Raw genomic sequence first — 18,628 nt, forward strand, 5'->3', positions numbered from 1 at the left:
CAACATCCGATGGATCATTGAAAAAGCAACAGAGTTCCAGAAAAACATCTGTTTATTGACTATGCCAAAGCCTTTGACTGTGAGGACCACAACAAACTGTGGAAAATTCTTCAAGAGACAGGAACACCAGACCACCTGACCTGCCTCCTGAGAAATCTGAATGCAGGTCAGGAAGCAACAGTTAGAACTGGACATGGAACACAGACTAGTTCCAAATCAGGAAAGGAGTATGTCAAGGCTATATATTGTCAACCTGCTTATTTATCTTATACACATCATGAGAAACGCTGGACAAGATGAAGCACAGGCTGGAATCAAGATTGCCAGGAGAAATATCAATAACCTCAGATATGCAGATGACACCACCTTATGGCAGAAAGTGAAGAGGAACTAAAGAGCCTCTTGAGGAAAGTGAAAGAGGAGAGTGAAAAAGTTGGCTTAAAGCTCAACATTCAGAAAACTAAGATCATGGCATCCAGTCTCATCACTTCATGGTGAATAGATGGAGAAACAATGGAGATAGTGACAGACTTTATTTTGGGGGGCTCTAAAAATCACTGCGGATGGTGACTGTAGCCATGATATTAAAAGCTGCTTGCTCCTTGGAAGAAAAGCTATGACAAACCTATACAGCGTATTAAAAAGCAGAGACATCACTCTGCCGACACAGATCCGTATACTCAAAGCTACGGTTTCTCCAGTAGTCATGTCTGGATGTCAGAGTTGGACCTTAAACAAGGCTGAGCACCAAAGAATTGATGCTTTTGAACTGTGGTGTCGGAGAAGGAGAAGACTCTTGAGAGTCCCTTGGACTTCAAGGAAATCAAACCAGTCAATCCTAAAGGAAATCAGTCCTGAATATTCATTGGAAGGACTGATGCTGAAGCTGAAGCTCCAATACTTTGGCCACCTGATGCGAAGAGACACCTCTTTGAAAAAGACCCTTATGCTGTGAAAGGTTGAGGGCAGCAGAAGAGGGCGATGGCAGAGATGGTTGGATGGCACTGTCAATTCAATGGACATGAGTTTGAGCAAACTTTGGGAGACAGCAAAGGACAAGGAAGCCTGGCGTGCTGCAGTCCATTGGGTCACAAAAAGTCACAAGACTGAACAACTGAACAGCAACAAATTTATTTGGCTGAGCCGGGTCTTAGTTCCGGCACATGGGATCTTTGCTGCGGCACACAGACTCTCCAGCTGTGGCACGGGGCTTAGCTGCTCCATGGCATGAGGGCTCTTAGTTCCCTGACCATGGTTCCAATTTGTGGCCCCTTCACTGTAAGATGGATTCTTAATGACTGGACCAGGGAAGTCCCCTAGAATGAACTTTTTGGTCAACTCAGTACCAAGTGTGCTTGCATATTCTGTTTCCTTTTGAAACTTTCTCTGTAATTTATTCAAACTTTGGCTGCTCTTTTCCCTATACAGAGAATATTTACCTGAAGCTTTTCTTGTCAAGCATATTAAAGGTCTATGTAAAGTAGAAGCTGATATACTGAGGAAGGGCTTCAGTGCAAAGTTCTCCGGGTATGGCTTCTGTTAGACAGATGTCATTCCCTTGTGCACCTTTGGGGAAGGTCGATTTTCTACTTCTCAGCACTTTAACAGATAAGTGACATGCTAATTGTATTTATATGGCCCAAATGAGTAAGGAAAACAAAGGCCCTTGAAACAGCTCAGAGCTCTCCATTTAACTTTAATATTTTCTTAAATGATAAAAGGGAACTGCTGAATTAAAAAAAAAAGATTGTCAAGTCCTATTGGATTTTATGCCACCAGAAAGACAAATAGATAAGTGCAGATAAATGTTATATACTAAACAACTTACATTAGAATTTGCCAAAAGACTAAATCTAAAAAACATGAATTTCTTGAAGAGACTATAGCGATATTTGCACAGATCTGCATAGCGAGGTAGAGAATATTTCTTGGTTACCTTTCTTCCCTCTTATTTTTATTTCCTCTATAAACTATCCTATCACACATTATCTAAATCACGCCCTCCCAAGCTCTGGGTGGCCGTTACTGTCTGTAGACCAAATAAATGATGTTGCACACATATGTGAACTATTATTCTTCAATAATAAATTCTTCACAATAAATATGCTATTGTGGTCAGTAAAATTTGAATTCATCTTTTACACTGTTATTGATTCCCATGAGCTCTCCATAATCAAGCATTTTCTTTTTCCCAACTGAAGTGATACCCAAAGCTCAGGTGGCTCCACACAGCCTGGCAGAGCTTGGCGATCACTATCATAAGCCCTTGCTGACATTCATACGAATAACATCTGAAGGCGCTTACATCTCCCTTAGCAGCAAAAGTCTCAAGAAGCCTTTCTGGAACATCCCATCCTCACAATGACCCTGATCACCCTTTACATCTAGTTCTTTAATATTATCTTTTCAGACATGCCTGTCTTAGCAAAAATTTTTATTTTAGGTGAGTATGCTTTCCCGTGCAGATGGATTATAAATTCTTCCTCAGTTTCCCCTTTGAATTCCCAACAGTACTTTGAATGTGGGATTTTATATCCCCCCCTACTCATACTAATTGGATTCCCTGGTGGCTCAGATGGTAAAGCATCTGCCCGCAGTGCAGGAGACCAGGGTTCGATCCCTGGGTTGGGAAGATACCCTGGAGAAGGAAATGGCAACCCACTCCAGTACTCTTGCCTAGAAAATCCCATGGATGGAGGAGCCTGGTGGGCTACAGTCCATGGGGTCACAATGAGTCAGACACGATTGAGCTAATTCACTTCACTCGTACTGATATCTATTTTGATCTGATATTCAATAGAAAGAACATGTTTTTCAGAATCTTAACTAAACCTCGGTTTGAATGCATGTGACTACATGCCATCTCCTAACTTTCTGAGCCTCAATTTGTCCAAAAAGATCAAAACAGTGGAATTAACCAACTTCATATAATTACCAAGGAGAATATATGAAGTAACATGTGTGAAAGCAGCTAGTGGAGTGACTGTCGGGAGATAAACTTAAAAAGTGTTTAAGAAAGCTACTTAAGATGTGAAAAGAAAACTCAATTCTCCTTTTCCCATTCAAATTTTAATTAAAACCAAAAAGGTTTCATTTGACCACTAAGTGAATAAAAGAGAGGAGAAAAAGGCTGCTGAGAAAGACTGAAAAATGGAAACACATCTGACTCCACGGGGGGCTCAGGGCTGACAGCTCAGTCAGCAGGAAAGCACTCAGCCAAGAACTCAGCTGCTTGGTACCACTAAGGCTCAGCTCCAGCTGAGTCAGGCTCTCAGGCACCCAGGTGACCAGCTGACTGAAAAACATGAATTTTAATTTACCTACATCTGTGGTGAGGGGAACTGATATTCCAGGCCACAACCCCTTCCCTGAAAGAGTATATCTCATTTTTTAAAGCTAAAGATAGAATCAGGATGGCTGGGAGGGTCTGAAAATGTCTAATTAGAAGACTCTAGATAATAATCAAACTCAGTTACTACCCCAATATTTTACAAGAGTGGTTTTCAAGGAAGGGTGATTGTGCCTCCTCTTCCACTTCAAGGGATATCTGGCAATTTCTGTAGACATCTTTGGTTGTCATATCTCAAGGGATGCTACTGGTATCTAAGGCCAAGGATGCTGCTGCTGCTAAGTCACTTCAGTCGTGTCCGACTCTGTGTGACCCCATAGACGGAAGCCCACCAGGCTCCTCTGTCCCTGGGATTCTCCAGGCAAGAACACTGGAGTGGGTTGCCATTTCCTTCTCCAATGTGTGAAAGTGAAAAGTGAAGTCGCTCAGTCATGTCCGACCCTTAGCAACCCCACGGACTGCAGCCTACCAGTCTCCTCCATCCATGGGATTTTCTAGGCAAGAGTACTGGAGTGGCTTGCCATTGCCTTCTCCGAGGATGCTGCTAAACATCCCATAATGCACTGGGAAGCCTCCTGCTCACCCCCAACAAAGAATTATCCAGCCCAATATGTCAGTGGTGCTGAGGTTAAGAAAGCCTGTTCTATCAGAGTAAGTAGGTTCATTCTACTTGTTTCTATGTACAGTAAATGAACAGATCAAGAAAAATAAAACGACAACCTCCATAAACAAACTTACACATGCTCTAAGAAGACAAGAGACAGAAGCAATGCTGAGAATAAGGCTGAGTTGATTACTTCTGTCACAAGATAACTAATTATTACTATGCTAATTGGTTTTACCCTTTATTATTTGTTTTTATCTTCATTCAAGTTCAGTTCAGTCACTCAGTCATGTCTGACTCTGCGACGCAGCACACCAGGACTCCCTGTCCATCACCAACTCCCAGAGTTTACCCCAACCCATGTCAATTGAGTTGGTGATACCATCCAACCATCTCATCCTCTGTCGTCCCCTTCTCCTCCTGCCCTCAATCCTTCCCAGTATCATGGCTTTCAAATCAATCAGCTCTTCGCATCAGGTGGCCAAAATATTGGAGTTTCAGCTTCAGCACCAGTCCTTCCAATGAATATTCGGGACTGATTTCCTTTAGGATAGATTGGCTGGCTCTCATGCAGTCCAAGGGACTCTCAAGAGTCTTCTCCAGCACCACAGTTCAAAAGCATCAATTCTTTGGCACTCACCTTTCTTTATAATCCAACTCTTACATCCATATATGACCACTGGAAAAACCATAGCCTTGACTAAATGAACCTTTGTTGACAAAGTAATGTCTCTGCTCGTCAATATGCTGTCTAGGTTGGTAACAACTTTCCTTCCAAGAAGTAAGCGTCTTTTAATTTCATGGCTGCAATCACCATCTGCAGTGATTTTGGAGCCCAGAAAAATAAAGTAAGCCATTGTTTCCCCATCTATTTGCCATGAAGTGACGGGACTGGAGGCCATGGTCTTAGTTTTCTGAATGTTGAGCTTTAAGCCAACTTATTCACTTTCCTCTTTCACCTTCATCAGGAGGCTCTTTAGTTCTTCTTCGCTTTCTGCCATAAGGGTGGTGCTATCTGCATATCTGAGGTTATTGATATTTCTCCTGGCAACCTTGATTCCAGCCTGTGCTTCCTACAGCCCAGCGTTTCTTATGATGTACTCTGCATATAAGTTAAATAGTAGGGTGACAAAATACAGCCTTGACATACTCCTTTTCCTATTTGGAACCAGTCTGTTATTCCATGTCCAGTTCTAACTGTTGCTTCCTGACCTGCATACAGGTTTCTCAAGAGGTAGGTCAGGTGGTCTGGTATTCCCATCTCTTTCAGAATTTTCTACAGTTTATTGTGATCCACACAGTCAAAGGCTATGGCATAGTCAATAAAGCAGAAATAGATGTTTTTCTGGAACTCTCTTGCTTTTTCGATGATCCAGTGGATGTTGGCAATTTGATCTCTGGTTTCTCTGCCTTTTTTAAAACCAGGTTGAACATCTGGAAGTTCACGGTTCACGTATTGCTGAAGCCTGGCTTGGAGAATTTTGAGCATGACTTTACTAGCGTGTGAGATGAGTGCAATTGTGTGGTAGTTGGAGCCTTCTTTGGCACTGCCTTTCTTTGGGACTGGAATGAAAACAAACCTTTTCCAGTCCTCTGGCCACTGCTGAGTTTTCCAAATTTGCTGGCATATTGAGTGCAGCACTTTCACAGCATCATCTTTTAGGATTTGAAACAGTTCAACTGGAATTCCATCACCTCCATTAGCTTTGTTCATAGTGATGCTTCCTAAGGCCCATTTGACTTCACATTCCAGGGTGTCTGGCTCTAGGTGAGTGATCACACCATCGTGATTATCCGGGTCGTGAAGATCCTAAAAGCCCAGCAAACTAAGCTCATAATGCTAAAACTGAGATTATGGCTTAAAATGGAATTCCTTCTGAATATGTTTTTCTGATGACCACATCTGAGACAGATGCCATAATATAAAGCCCTGAGGAACAGGGGAGGCCCCTGCCCTCCCTTACCACACTGCCACTTGTTTCGAGACACTCCTAACTCCCCCTTCTCATTCCTCCTTCAGCTACCTCGAAAAACTTTTTTGCTGCATACCTATTGAGAGCTAAGCTCAACTTTGCAGCTGGACATAGCACCGAGAAAGGTGCCGAAAATCTCTCCTCTCCTGGAGCTTACATTCAGGGAACAGGGGGCACAGACGGCAAACAAATAAATAATAAATAGTAGAAATTCAGTTATAATGTTAATAAATACTAGGGATGTAACGTCCAACATAATAAGTATAATTAACATGGCCATATGTTATATATGAAAATTGTCAAGAATAAATTTTGAGTTCTCAGCACAAGAAAAAAAATTGTTCCATTTCTTTAATTTTCAATCTGTATGAGATGATGGACATTCACTAAACCTACTGTGATAATCATTTCATGATGCATGAAAGTCAAATCATTATGCTGTACCCCTTAAACTCGTACTGTGCTATATGTCAATTATATCTCAATCAATCTGGAAAAATATGAAAAGAAAAAATAACTTGATTAAAAACAAATAAAAATATTTTAAAAATACACAAAATAATTCCAAAGAGTGGTGGGTGCTATAAGGATAAGCAAAATGGAGTAACAGTGGGTAAGCTGGGAGTGATGAGTCAGCAAAGTCTCTCCAAAGAGCTAAGGATTTGAGCAGAGACCAAAAAATGATGCAAGGGAATTTCAGGCCACAGGAAGAGCCCGTGCAAAGGCCCTGAGTCAGAATGAGCTTGGGATGCTTGAGGAATAGCAAGGAAGCTGGAGAGGAGTAAGGGAAGAGGCAGACTGTGGAAATGGCAAGGGGCCAGATTACATAGGGCACTGTGGGTCGTGGTAAGGAGTGTGGATGAGATTCCATGTGGGAACAGAGGCCCCTGGAATGATGCATCTGACTCATGTTTTAGAAGGGTCATTCTGCTGCTGGGTGAAGAACGGACTGTACAGCCCATGCATGGAGGCAGAGACACCAGTCTGAGGCTGCTGCTATATCCCTAGTGAGAGATAAAGGCTTGGACCAAGGTTGTGGTCACAGGTGTCAAGAAGGGATCAGGTTCACTCATCTCCAACACTTGAGAGCTGAAAGAAGCTTTGGAAGTAACTCATTCTAATGTGTTATTTTACAGATGATAAACTGGAAGGCCCAAAGAGGTAAAGTGAGTTTCTCATAGTCATATCCCAAATTGTTGACACCCAAGTTTCCTGACTACATCTCTGCCCTTACCTGGCCATCCCCAGGCCTTGTCAGGGAATGTAGAATACATGTAGGAATAGTAACCCTCTAGAATGCAGTCCCAATCAAGTCTAAAATAAATGACTATCTTTGTTGAGGGCAAAGTCACTAATGAATCCAATGGGCCCTTCCTTGTGGTCTCTCCAGCATCTGACACCTTCGACAATTTTCATTATTTTCCTGAGACTTTCACTTCATCTCCCTTGATCCAGCTCCCTTCTGCCTCTCCCCACTTTGTTTCCTACCAGTTTTATATCTACCTGTAATCATTCAGAACTCTAAGTGTTACAGTTTCCCAAGATATTGTCTGGGGAGGCACTACTTCTTCCTTTCTCATCTACCAAGGAAATTAACTTCCCTTTAATCTCTTCCACTTGCTCTGAAGTTGCCCCTGAGTTTCTTGTAAAGAGTCATCCTTTTCCTCCTCTGAGTTCATGTGACTTCATGGATGTGACACCACTGATGCCTTACCAAGAGCATCTTCCAAATCCCTGTGACCCAACCAGTTTCTGAGACATAAAGGGACTGTTGCTGGGAGAAACACAACGTCCCCCTCTACTGGATTTGAATCTGCAGCTTCCCCCAGCCATCATGAGGGAAGAGCATGAGACAAGGAAGGTAACAAAAAAACTACAGATGAATCATTTGAACTCTGAATCCATGCATAAGGCCAAATACAAGCTACAGATTTTTAGTGACATGAGCCAATAACGTTTTTTGTGTGGTTTTTTTTTTTTTTGCTTTTGCCAATTTGAACTGGATTTTCTACCACTTTCAAAAGGAAGAGTCCTGTTTGATACCTCATCTCTCCCTCTCCCTCTTTGTGTATGTTCCCTCTCTGTACTCACCAAAACAAGGATGACTCTAAAATCTCCATCTATAGCCTAGACAACTCTTGGGGGCTCCAGATTCACTTCTACCCAGTAGATGTTTTCTCCCATACATCACACCCAGGTACCTCAGATATAACATATACAAAACAGAATTCATCATCTCTGCTTCTATCATCTCAATATGCTATACTTCATGTTTTTCTCTACTCTAGAAAAAAACATCACCACCCACCAGAATCACTCAGGACAGAAATCTAGGACACCTGGACACCCTAGACCATTCTTGTCAGATAATCCTGATGGGACTAAGGCCATGATTGACACTTTCTATGTGACCTTGGGCAGATTAATGGATATATCTGAGCTTTGGATATCCATACTGAATGGCTAGAATTCAATGAGAGAATGTATGTAAAGCAATTAAAGCTGGTGGGTTCCATTCCTTAGAGACATTTCAGTTCAGTCAGTTCAGTTCAGTCGCTCAGTCGTGTCCGACTCTCCGCGACCCCATGAATCACAGCACACCAGGCCTCCCTGTCCATCACCAACTCCCAGAGTTCACTCAAACTCATGTCCATTGAGTCGGTGATGCCATCCAGCCATCTCATTCTCTGTCGTCCCCTTCTCCTCCCGCCCCAATCCCTCCCAGCATCAGAGTCTTTTCCAATGAGTCAACTCGTCGCATGAGGTGGCCAAAGTATTGGAGTTTCAGCCTTAGCATCAGTCCTTCCAATGAATACCCAGGACTGATCTCCTTTAGAATGGACTGGTTGGATCTTCTTGCAGTCCAAGGGACTCTCAAGAGTCTTCTCCAGCACCACAGTTCAAAGTGTACCACTAATTCCTAACTCAAAACTTCATCTGCACTGCCATTACCACAGATCAGAGCCTCGTCATCTTTTCCCTGAATGACAACCAGATGTTTCTATCTCAGCTTTTTGTCTTTAATCTCACCCCTACTCCAATGTGTCCTCCCCACTGCTGCAAGGCTGAGCACCTGCTACACAAACCTGGTCATGACATGCCACCTTCTGGCATCTGCAGAGTCTTTTCACTTACAGGAGCCCACACTTCAGCCCCACTGAATAAATCACGGTTCCCTAAGTATGCGCTGCTCTCTCCAACACCATGACTTTGCACATGACCATAATGGTTCCACTGTCTAGAATGCCCTTTCTCTCTCCCACCTGAAGAAGAGCTAATCCTTAAGATTTGGTTAAAAAAAAAAAAGTCATAATAAAAGTGAAAGGAAATGGACATGCTATATTAGCTAAAGAGGCTCACCAGCAAACCTTGACCTTCAACCTTGATCTCAAATTCAAATCTTGACCTGCCTGGTGTCAGAAAGGAAAGACACTGAAGCAAAGTAAAAGATACAAAAATTTTCAATAATTTTAGATGAAATATGCAAAGAAAAATGAAGAGGAAAGAGAGAATTTAGGAAAAATTAATTTTGAGATGGGAGAAGGCTTCCTAAATGACAGAAAACTTGAAGCCATAGAGAAAAGTCTTATAGACTTAACTACATAAACATTGGAGAAGGCAATGGCACCCCACTCCAGTACTCTTGCCTGAAAAATCCCATGGACAGAGGAGCCTGGTGGGCTACACAGTCCATGGGATCACAAAGAATCAGATACGATTGAGAGACCAACACTAACTCATGCTGCTGCTGCTGCTGCTAAGTCACTTCAGTCGTGTACAACTCTATGCGACCCCATAGACGGCAGCCCACCAGGCTCCCCTGTCCCTGGGATTCTGCGGGCAAGAACACTGGAGTGGGTTGCCATTTCCTTCTGCATTGCATGAAGGTGATAAGTGAAAGTGAAGTCACTCAGTCATGTCTGACTCTTAGTGACCCCATGGACTGCAGCCTACCAGGCTCCTCCGCCCATGGGATTTTCCAGGTAAGAGTATTGGAGTGGGGTGCCATTGCCTTCTCTGAACACTAACTCATAAACATTAAACAACCAAACCAAACATTAAACAATCAAACCTGGGAAGACAAACAAGACAAGATACTTGATTTATTAACAAGAAAAGGATTAGCATTTAAAAAGACCCTGAGACCTGGGTTCGATCCCTGGGTCGGGAAGATCCCCTGGAGAAGAAAATGGCAACCAACTCCAATATTCTTGCCTGGAGAATCCCATGGATGAGGAGCCTGGTGGGCTACAGTCCACGAGGTCGCAAATAGTCGGACATGACTGAGCGACTTCACTATGTACTATGTACTATATATCACAAATTGATGAAATTACCAACAATTCAATGGAAAAATTGTTAACGGATCAGAAGAAGTATAAATCCATAAAGTAGACTTAGAAGAATCTATCAGCATTTAAAATGCACACAATTTTGATATGGAATGGTGTCCAAGATATACACTAAATTTTTAAAATTTTATAAGCAGAATGGGGTATTTAATATGCTACTATAATAATTTTTTTAGAGGAAGAAAATTGAAAATAAAATTGAATATTTTATTTACCTATAAATGCATGTGTATAGAAGAACACAAAAAAAGTGGCAAATTAGTTGTACCAAAAAAGGAAAATAGAGGGCTAGAGTAGAAGGGAGGTATTACCATTTAGAGCCTTTGAATACTACCTACGCCTTATGTATACATCTATCTCCAAACAAGTACACCTAAGTAATTAAATAAACTCAGTCTCTTTTTCTGATTAATCCCCAGATCCCAATAAACAAAAGGAATTCTGCTTAAATAAATGTTTAAAATATACATTTCCTCTGACCCAACAACTTCACTTCTAAGAATAACTTTCATCCAGAAATACTCTGCAAACACAGAGACTTATGTATAAGCATGTTCACTGTCAGTTCAGTCACTCGGTCGTGTCCGATTCTTTGCGACCCCATGGACTGTAGCACGGCAGGCTTCCCTGTCTATCACCAACTCTCGGAGCTTGCTCAAACTCATGTCCATCGAGACATTGATGCCATCCAACCATCTCATCCTCTGTCATCCCCTTCTCCTCCTGCCTTCAATCTTTCCCAGCATCAGGGTCTTTTCAAATGAGTCAGCTCTTCGCACCAGGTGGCCATGGTATTGCAGTTTCAGCTTCAGCATTAGTCCTTCCAATGAATATTCAGGACTGATTTCCTTTAGGATGGACTGGTTGGATCTCCTTGCAGTCCAAGGGACTCTTGAGAGTCCCAGCACCACAGTTCAAAAGCATCAGTTCTTCGGCACTCAGCTTTCTTTATAATCCAACTCTTACATCCATACATGACTACTTGAAAAACTATAGCTTTGACTAGACAGACCTTTGTCAGCAAAGTAATGTCTCTGCATTTTAATACACTGTCTAGGTTGGTTATAGCTTTTCTTCCAAGTAGTGAGAGTCTTTTAATAACATGTCTATAGTCACCATCTGCAGTGATTTTGGAGACCCCAAAATAAAGTCAGCCACTGTTTTCTTTTTTTTTTTTTTTGTAGTTATTTTTTATTGGAGGCAAATTATTTTACAATATTATATTAGTTTTGCCATACATTGATATGAATTTGCCCCGGGTTTACATAAGTTCCCCCTCCTGAACCCCCCTCCCACCTCCCTCCTCCCTCTATCCTCCCTCTGGGTCATCCCCGCATGCCAGCCCCGAGCATCCTATAACATGCATTGACCCTGAACTAGTGATTCGTTTCACATATGACAACATACGTGTTTCAATGCCATTCTCCCAAATCATCCCACCCTCACCCTCTCCCATAGAGTCCCCAAAACTGTTCTATACATCTGTGTCTCTTTTGCTGTCTCGTATACAGGGTTATCATTTGCATCTTTCTAAATTCCATATATATGCGTTAGTATACTGTTTTGGTGTTTTTCTTTCTGGCTTACTTCACTCTGTATAATAGGCTCGTTTCATCCACCTCATTAGAACTGATTCAAATGTATTCTTTTTAATGGCTGAATAATACTCCATTGTGTATATGTACCAAAGCTTTCTTATCCATTCGTCTGCAGATGGACATCTAGGTTGCTTCCATGTCCTGGCTATTATAAGCAGTGCTGCAATGAACATTGGAGTACACATGTCTCTTTCAATTCTGGTTTCCTCGGTGTGTATGCCCAGGAGTGCGATTGCTGGATCATATGGCAGTTCTATTTCCAGTTTTTTGAGGAATCTCCACACTGTTCTCCATAGTGGCTGTACTAGTTTGCATTCCCACCAACAGTGTAAGAGGGTTCCTTTCTTTCCACATCCTCTCCAGCATTTATTGCCTGTAGACTTTTGGATAGCAGCCATTCTGACTGGTGTGAAATGGTATCTCATTGTGGTTTTGATTTGCATCTCTCTGATTATGAGGGATGTTGAGCATTTTTTCATGTGTTTGTTAGCCATCTTTATGTCTTCTTTGGAGAAATTTCTGTTTAGTTCTTTGGCCCATTTTTTGATTGGGTCATTTATTTTTCTGGAATTGAGCTGCAGGAGCTGCTTGTATAATTTGGAGATTAATCCTTTATCAGTTGCTTCATTTGCTATTATTTTCTCCCATTCTGAAGGCTGTCTTTTCACCTTGCTTATAGTTTCCTTTGCTGTGCAGAAGCTTTTGATTTTAATTAGGTCCCATTTGTTTATTTTTGCTTTTATTTCCAATATTCTGGGAGGTGGGTCATGGAGGATCCTGCTGTGATTTATGTCGGAGAGTGTTTTGCCTACGTTCTCCTCTAGGAGTTTTATAGTTTCTGGTCTTACATTTAGCTCTCTAATCCATTTTGAGTTTATTTTGGTGTATGGTGTTAGGAAGTGTTCTAGTTTCATTCTTTTACAAGTGGCTGACCAGTTTTCCCAGCACCACTTGTTAAAGAGACTGTCTTTTCTCCATTTTATATTCTTGCCTCCTTTGTCAAAGATGAGGTGACCATAGATGCGTGGATTTATCTCTGGGCTTTCTATTTTGTTCCATTGATCTATATTTCTGTCTTTATGCCAGTACCAAACTGTCTTGATGACTGTGGCTTTGTAGTAGAGCCTGAAGTCCGGCAGGTTAATTCCCCCAGTTCCATTTTTCTTCCTCAAGATTGCTTTGGCTATTCGAGGTTTTTTGTATTTCCATACAAATTGTGAGATTATTTGTTCTAGTTCTGTGAAAAATATCTTTGGTAGCTTGATAGGGATTGCATTGAATGTATAAATTATTTTGGGTAGTATACTCATTTTTACAATATTTATTCTTCCAATCCATGAACATGGTATATTTCTCCATCTATTAGTGTCCTCTTTGATTGCTTTCAGTAGTGTTTTATAGTTTTCTATGTACAAGTCTTTTGTTTCCTTAGGTAGATATATTCCTAAGTATTTAATTCTTTTCGTTGCAACAGTGAATGGAATAGTTTCCTTAATTTCTCTTTCTATTTTCTCATTATTAGTGTATAGGAATGCAAGGGATTTCTGTGTGTTGATTTTATATCCTGCAACGTTACTGTAATCATTGATTAGCTCTAGTAGTTTTCTGGTAGAGTCTCTAGGGTTTTCTGTGTAGAGGATCATGTCATCAGCGAACAGTGAAAGTTATGATAAAAACCCTCCAGAAAGTGGGAATAGAAGGGACATACCTCAACATAATAAAAGCTATATATGACAAACCCACAGCAAACATTATCCTCAATGGTGGAAAACTGAAAGCATTTCCCCTAAAATCAGGAAAAAGACAAGGGTGCCCACTCTCACCACTACTATTCAACATAGTTCTGGAAATTTTGGCTACAGCAATCAGAGCAGAAAAAGACATAAAAGGAAAACAAATTGGAAAAGAAGAAGTAAAACTTTCACTGTCAGCCACTGTTTTCTTTGTTTCCCCATCTATTTGCCATGAAGTGATGGGACCAGATGCCATGATCTTAGTTTTCTGAATGTTGAGCTTTAAGCCAACTTTTTCACTCTCCTTTTTCACCTACATCAAGAGGCTCTTTATTTCCTCTTCTCTTTCTGCCATAAGGGTGGTGTCATCTGCATATCTGAAGTTATTGATATTTCTCCCTGCATTCTCAATTCCAGCTTGTTTTTCATCCAACCCGGCATTTCACATGATGTACTCTGCACAGAAGTTAAATAAGTAGGCTGACAATATACAGCCTTGATGTACTCCTTTCCTGATCTAGAACCAGTCTGTTGTTACATGTCCATTTCTAACTGTTGCTTCTTGACCTACATATAGATTTCTCAGGAGGCAGGTCAGGTGGTCTGGTATTCTCATCTCTTTAAGAATTTTCCACAGTTTGTTGTGACCCACACAGTCAAAGGCTTTAGCATAGTCAATAAAACAGAAGTAGATGCTTTTCTGGAACTCTCTTGCTTTTTCGATGATCCAATGGATGTTGGCAATTTGATCTCTGGTTCCTCTGCCTTTTCTAAATCCAGCTTGAACATCTGGAAGTTCACGGTTCACGTACTGTTGAAGTCTGGCTTGGAGAATTTTGAGCATTACTTTGCTAGCGTGTGAGATGAGTGCAACTGTGCTATAGTTTGAACATTCTTTGGCATTGCCTTTCTTTAGGATTGGAATGAAAACTGACCTTCTCCAGTCCTGTGGTCACTGCTGAGTTTTCCAATTTTGCTGGCATATTGAGTGCAGCACTTTCAGAGCATCATCTTTTAGGATTTGAAATAGCTCTGCCAGAATTCCACTAGCTTTGTTCCTAGTGATGTTTCCTTAGGCCCACTTGACTTTGCATTCCAGGATGTCTGGTGCTAGGTGAGTGATTTTGCCATTGTGGTTATATGGGTCCCGAAGATCTTTTCATGATGTGAAGATCTGGGTCATGAAGACCAAAATGTAGTCCACTGGAGAAGGGACTGAAATGGCAAACCAGTTTGGTATTCTTGCCTTGAGAACCCCATGAACAGTATGAAAAGGCAAAAAGATATGATACTGAAAGATGAACTCCCCAGGTCAGTAGGTGCCCAATATGCTACTGGAGAAAAGTGGACAAATAACTCCAGAAAGAATAAAGAGACAGAGCCAAAGCAAAAACAACACCCAGTTGTGGATGTGACTGGTGATAAAAGTAAAGTCCGATGCTGTAAAGAACAACATTGCATAGGACAGAATGATCTCTGTTCGTTTCCAAGGCAAACCATTCAATATGTTCACTATAGCATTGATAATAGATGAAGCTGGAAAAAAATCTCAAGGTCCCTCAATAGAAAAATGTTTAAATGAATTCTGGTGAATCTATACTATAAAATACTATGTAGCCATTAAAAAGAATGAAGTATATCTATGTTATTGACATCAGAAGACATCCAAGTCTGATTAAGTCAAAAAATTAAGTCATGGAGCATATAATTATATATGATCCCCATTTATGTATTTTAAAGGCATATCCAATATACTAAGGTTGGTCCTAAAGTTGTAAATGCAAATAGTACTTTATCACGTTTTATAATATAATATCAATAAACTATACATTATGCATTCATATTCACTTCTGTTTCCAGATTTGTTAAACTGGCTAACAAAAACTAGTTGGAAGTATTCTCTTGGTGCAGGACTAGAATCACAGAGGAGATCAGTACTAGTACCGGCCGAATGAATGAAGTACTGAGTCATAAAGTCAATCCTTACTCCAAACTCCAGGTAGCACTACCTCCAACTTTGTTGATGTTTGTTGCTCTCAAAGAAAAACAGCAAGAAAACATCACTTCTGCCCTCCAGTTACGCTTTATTGCATCTCAGAATGACAGCAAGTACTTCCTAAGGTTGCAAGCTGGCAGTCTGCAGGCTACGAGCCTACACACATGATTTGGTTTCCCAGCATACTTTGAAAACCGTTTTGAATTAGTTGCAAATTTTAAAAACATGGAGCTTTCTTCCTTAAAAATTTGCAACTTTCTACCGCCCCCCTCCCCCAATTCAGATTAAGCAAAGTGCTAATACCTTGTCACACCTGCTCCTATCTCTTTACAGAAGGCATGTTCTACACACAGCGCCCACATAGCCATTCTGCACTCAGGCTTCCTGACTGGTCCCAGCAGAGCTTACATCACAGAACTGTACCTCCTTTGGGTGGCATTTAGATTAGCTCCAGTTCACCCCATTCTGTATTTAACAGAACCCAAGCAACGAACTCCAACCCTCTGATCACATGGCCAGACCTCATTTCTGACTCCCCCTGCACAGAGCTGCAACATAAAGAAAATGATTTGACTACTTGAGGCTTGAACTTAGTTTCTAAATGCCAAGCGGGCCTCCTTGTGAAAAGTTCCTATTCTTCCCATCAAGGTGCTGGAGTTGTAGGGCAAGGAAAATCCTGAGTTCAAGGACCCACCTGTGTTGGAGCCCATGTGAAAAGTACTGCCAAGTCAAAGGACCTGAGTACAATCTTGGCTCCTTACTTGCTGAGCAGAGAGAGTACTTTTCTTGAGTCTCAGTTTCCTCACCTGTAAAAGCTGCTAATAACACTTTAGACGGCTGTTATATGAATGAAATTTAAAAGTGTGTATTAAAGTGCTTGGAAGTATAAAATAATGAGTGTAGACTAAGACAGGAAAAGAGAGGCACTGTGGAAGAAGTGACCGAAATGGGTGGTTGAATCCCAGTTAAAGAGAGTTTGATGAAGAGCTCCTGTCTGCGATCTGAGGTTCTTCCCACCACCTCTTTCTGCTGGGAGCCTGGGAAATGCCTCAGTAGCCACGATGGATTATGAGGGAAAGCCATCTAATATTTTTCGATGCAGTAGCTCTCCAAAGCTCATTCCTGGGTCCAGGTCACAGGTGGAAAAGAGGCTGGGCTGAGTCTCTGTTGGCTGGATGGGGAGGGGGCACAGTGACGCTCACTCCACCACCTCCACCTCGAGCCTCCCCTCAAACGCTAATGCTATCATTATATGAACTGGATACATCAAGGAACCAAAGTCCTTTTTCTCCAAAACCACACCACCTTCACAGGGAGGAGGTGCTTTCAGGGCTCTTGAAAGCACTGACGAAACGGATGAAAGATACAATTAAAAAAAAAAAAAAAACAGTCTCAAAGATGTGAGATAAACTGATAACGCACCGCTGTGTGGTTACGAGAGCAGACCCCAGAACATCACAGTTATTCAGTAGACACTCTTATCCCACATGCCTTTGTCAAAAGGTTTGGACCAGGGCTAAGCTCTGGCCCAGAAGGCGGGCCAAGTACCCCCAAACTAAGCGAATCTCCGCTGGCAGACCTGAAGAGCAGAGACGCCTACCCGGCGGCGCCCAGCGGGGCCGGGCGACTTCTGGGCGCACCTTCCGCCCAGCTCGAGAGAGCGCCCGGAGCCCCGACTGAGGATGCAGCTCACCTGGGCCTCACGGATTGCGGCCAAGGGTCGAGGCCGCTTTGCCCCGCACACCTGGCCCGGAGGGGACCTTCAAGCCCCTCGGCCCAGGGGGCACGGGGCCGCACCGCTGTCCTCCCTTTCTGGGGGTCTGGGAAAGGGGCTTCCGGCAGCCAGGGGGAAGCCAGGCGGGCTAGGGGGAAGGGCCTCTCAGAAGCCCCTGGCCGCAGGAGAGGGGCGCGCCCTCAAGATCTTCCCTTAAAGCGCCCCGGGTCCCCGAAGCAGGGCGGCGCGCGGGAAGATGACTCCCTACCTCCAAGGGGCGCGGAGAAAAAGGCGCCGTCGGGGCGGGGCGGCGGCGGGAAGGGGCGCGGAGACCCCGCCGGGCCTGCACCGCGCGCCCGCCGCACGGCACAAAGGACGGCCCCGCTCCCTCCCTGCCGGCGCCCGCTGCCCGCCCGCGCCCCGGCGGGCACTCACCCACAGGCCGCCGCCGCGGCAGCTCAGGGCCGGTCGGCCCGAGCCGCCTCCCCGCCTCCGTCGCCGCGGCGGCAGCAGCTTCCTTCCTCCGGCCGCGCTCGGGGACCGGAGGTTTCGGGTTTCAGCCCGGGCGCCCCGCTTCGCTCCTCCCGCCGCCCCGCCGCCAGCACGCGCACCCGGCCGGAGCGCGGCCCGAGCAACTTCGCGGCGCTCGCGCCGCCCGCCGCTTCGCCGTCCCGAGCCCCTCCGCCCGCGGCCCCTCCCGGGCTCCGCGCGCCGCGCCCCTGCCCGCCCCGGCGCCGCCGCTGCCCATCCCTCACACCCCTTCCTTTCGCGTCTGCCCTCCCTCCCGGCCACTTTTCCACTTCTTCCCACGGTCGGCCTCAGCTGCTGCTCTTTGTCTCGCTCCTACCCTCTCGGCCCGTAAACCTTTGTGGTCCCTCCTCGGGCCTCCCCTGATTCCCGTTCCTCCGTCCCAGTTCCAGCTGTTAGGACGAAGCCTTTGCCATTCTCTCTGCATTGCACTTACACTTTTGGATTCTTCCCGTAGGCTCCGCACAGACCCATTCTCCTCCTCCAGTCTCGCCGTGGACGACTCCTGGCATCGCCTTTCCTGCTTCACCTTTCATTCATCCAGCCAACGTGCCTGAGCATCTGCCTGGTGCCAGGCACTGTCCCGCACCCTGGGAATATCACAGCGAATCCACCCGCGAAACCAGCCTTTGAGGATCCCACAACTCCTGAGAGTGGGAGGGTGAATGTAAACAGATCTTTTCAAGGCTACTCTACCTTTGAGCCAAGGCCTAGGAGCAGTAATTACAATACACAGACCAGGGCACTGCCGGTTCAGGGGAAAAAACAGTTCCTTCTCATG

At 43.7% G+C, this 18,628-nt stretch overlaps 1 protein-coding gene across 2 annotated transcripts in view; it reads right to left on the reverse strand.

The window, feature by feature from the left end:
* The window catches only part of GPR161 (G protein-coupled receptor 161), a 69,404-nt gene extending 51,514 nt beyond the window's left edge, over positions 1-17,890 (reverse strand). For both annotated transcript variants that reach the window (XM_055403957.2, XM_055403962.2), the window contains exon 1: positions 17,755-17,890. The gene's annotated coding sequence lies outside the window, so the exon portion shown is untranslated. The remainder of the gene's footprint in view (positions 1-17,754) is intronic.
* Positions 17,891-18,628: the final 738 nt, after the last annotated feature.

This window comes from Moschus berezovskii, chromosome 4 (genome assembly GCF_049115385.1).
Source record: "Moschus berezovskii isolate FMDL1 chromosome 4, NW_MosBer_1.0, whole genome shotgun sequence".
Classification (NCBI taxonomy): domain Eukaryota; kingdom Metazoa; phylum Chordata; class Mammalia; order Artiodactyla; family Moschidae; genus Moschus; species Moschus berezovskii.